Source organism: Rutidosis leptorrhynchoides, chromosome 1 (assembly GCF_046630445.1).
Source record: "Rutidosis leptorrhynchoides isolate AG116_Rl617_1_P2 chromosome 1, CSIRO_AGI_Rlap_v1, whole genome shotgun sequence".
Classification (NCBI taxonomy): Eukaryota; Viridiplantae; Streptophyta; class Magnoliopsida; order Asterales; family Asteraceae; genus Rutidosis; species Rutidosis leptorrhynchoides.
The window spans coordinates 563,530,579-563,533,509 of NC_092333.1; the positions used below are offsets into that span (position 1 = coordinate 563,530,579).

General features: G+C 34.3%; 1 non-coding gene across 1 annotated transcript; it reads left to right on the plus strand.

The window, feature by feature from the left end:
* The first annotated feature begins 1,015 nt into the window (after positions 1–1,015).
* Positions 1,016–1,122, plus strand: LOC139886993 (small nucleolar RNA R71). Its single transcript, XR_011772848.1, has one exon. It is a non-coding gene; the product is annotated as a small nucleolar RNA R71 (small nucleolar RNA).
* The last annotated feature ends 1,809 nt before the right edge of the window (positions 1,123–2,931 follow it).

The window sequence follows — 2,931 nt, forward strand, 5'->3', positions numbered from 1 at the left end:
AGAGGTATCACAAACTTTATTACCTATTATTTACTCATACTCAACTCCTTTTCTTGGAAACGGGATGGGTGGTCTGTATGGTGCCACCACTGGCTTTACATACTCGGGTGGTGGTGGTGTTGTAACTTCTTCATTGTTACTCACATCAAAAACCTTCCCATCTTTTGGAGCTGGTTTTTCAGAATTTGTTGACACCATATTAACATTCTCATTCCGAGGATTTACTTTAGTATTACTTGGTAGCTTTCCTTGTTCCCTCTCACTCATCATGCTAGCAAGAGTACCTACGTGTTTTTCTAGATTCAAAATGGAAGCTTGTTGAGTTCTTAATGACTGATCAAACCTCTCATTTGTTTGGGTTTGAGATGTAATAAATTGTGTTTGAGATTCCATTAGCTTTGCCATCATTTCTTCTAGATTTGACTTTTTCTCTTCGGTTTGTTGTGGTGGTTTATACAAGCCAGGTTTTTGTTGATTGAAAGTGTTGTTTTGAGTTGGTTGGTTATTCGGACCTTGTTGGTTATACGAGTTATTGTTTGGTCCATTTGGATTGTAAAGAATGTTTTGATTTCGATTGAAATTTGGCCTTGGTGGTTGATAATTATTCTGATAATTATTTCTCGGCCTTTGGTTCATGTAGGAAATATTCTCTCGTTGTTCCATAGTTTGCTCAATGTGACAATCTTTCATTAAGTGTGGTCCACCGCATTGCTCACAACTGATTCGTATTGCGTGAATATCTTTAGTCATCTTTTCCATTCGTCTCTCGAAAGCATCTATTTTTGCGGAAACGGAATCAAAGTCATGGCTAGAATCGGCTCTAGCTGCTTTAGATGATCTAACGATATCTTTTTCTTGATGCCACTCATGTGAGTGGGAAGCAGTGTTATCAATAATTTTGTAAGCTTCAGTTGCGGTTTTCTTCATAATGGAACCACCAGCTGCTATATCGATGTCTTTTCGTGTAGCAATGTCGATACCTTGGTAGAATATTTGTACTATTTGATAAGTGTCTAAACCGTGCTGAGGACATCCTCTCAACAACTTTCCAAATCTTGTCCATGCTTCATATAAAGTTTCATTTGGCTTTTGTGTGAACGTAACAATTTCTCCTTGAAGTCTCACGGCTTTAGATACCGGAAAGAATTGTTTAAGAAATTTTTCAACTAAAATATCCCATGTATCAATCGCCCCTTCAGGTAACGATTCTAACCAATCTTTGGCTTCTCCCTTTAAAGTCCATGGAAACAACATGAGATAGATCTGTTCATCCTCAACTTCTCTGATTTTGAAGAGTACAGATCCTATTAAAGGTTCGAAGATGTTCATTTGAATCTTCTTTTGGCGTACCACTATATTGGCATTGATTAGTTACCATGTGTAGGATTTGTCCTTTGATTTGATAATCTGGCGCATTAATGTCTGGCTTAATAATGGCGTGACCTTGGCTCGTGCGTGTGGCTCTCATTCGGTCTTCCATACTTAGAGGTTCTGTTACTTCCATAATTGAATTTGTTGAATACGAATCACTAGAGGATTTTGATTTAACGGTTTGTAGTTCAGGAGGAATGATTAGTGTTTCAGGATCTTGGAATTGTCCTTGAATATCCTCCGGGTTCTCAGTAGTGAAGTCGGGTTCAAAAAATGGATTATCGGAAATTTGAATTGGAGTACTTGGTTGACTAGATGACGATTCTAAAGAAAAATCAACGGCGACAATATTGGCTAGATGTCTTGATCGAGTTACATGTGGTGAACGTATGAAAGGTGGTGAACGTTTTGCTCGGTGCATTAACAGAATATCCTATTAGTTATAAAAGATAAAAATTATATAAGTTATCAAATTAATAGACTTTTCTGATTTTGCCCACGTTTCGAATAGCCAATAGATGCAGCAGGTAGCCAGGACCCTTTAAATCGGAAGCCCACAACTCCCCACTAACAAATCCAACTATTACTACGAACTGGAAAATTTTGGATGTCTATCAATTTAACCACTTAAAATAATTTTTCGTTTTGAAATTTTAGAGAAGAAATAGAAAATTCTATGTCCTAAAAACTAGAGCGTCGAGAAATAAGAAAGAAAAAGAGCGCGTCGAAAAACGTCGAAAAATAATAAAAAGAAAGTAAAGCGTCGAAACTCAAAAGTCTAAAAATAAAAATTAAAACTTACGTCTAAAGGTATTAAAGCTTAAAAGGAAATCTATATCCAAAATGGTAATAACTTAAAAGGCACTAAAATATATAAACGGCGTCGCAAAATTCTAAAGCACCTAAATCTTAGTCTAAAGAAAAAGCACTTAAGGGATTTTACGGCAAAACCTAAAAATCTAGAAATATAAAATAACTACGGCAAAAACTAGACTTAAAACTAAATACGAACGAAAAATACAAATTACGAATAAAAAGATATAAAATATAAAAATAAAACTTAAAGTTGTAAAAAAATAAAATTTTTATAAAAATAAAATTTTTATATTATTATTTTATAAAAGTATTGATTTTTATATAAATAATAAAACTAAATAAAACTTAAAATACAAATTAAATAACAACTAAACTAAATTATTATTAAAATAAACCCTAATTAGGTAATTAATAATAATAATTAATAATCTTAACCCTAATTCGGCTGTCCTAGGTTTCAGACGTGTCACCTCAGCTCATGCGATCGCATGAGTTGAGGGTTAATTTTCCATGCGGTCGCATGGATCCAGAAATCATTTTTGAATGGGTCAAACTTGTAACACAATTGTTAAGGGCCTTCGTGCCATTTGTAAACATTTAACTTGTGGTATTGTTTATTGGGTTATATGTAACCGTTTAAATGGCGCGTAAATGTGTATTACCTTTAAAAAAAAAATTATCGTATGTGATACGGGTCGGGTTGTTTCACATGAACTTTGTGCACAACGATAAACTGAAATTGTG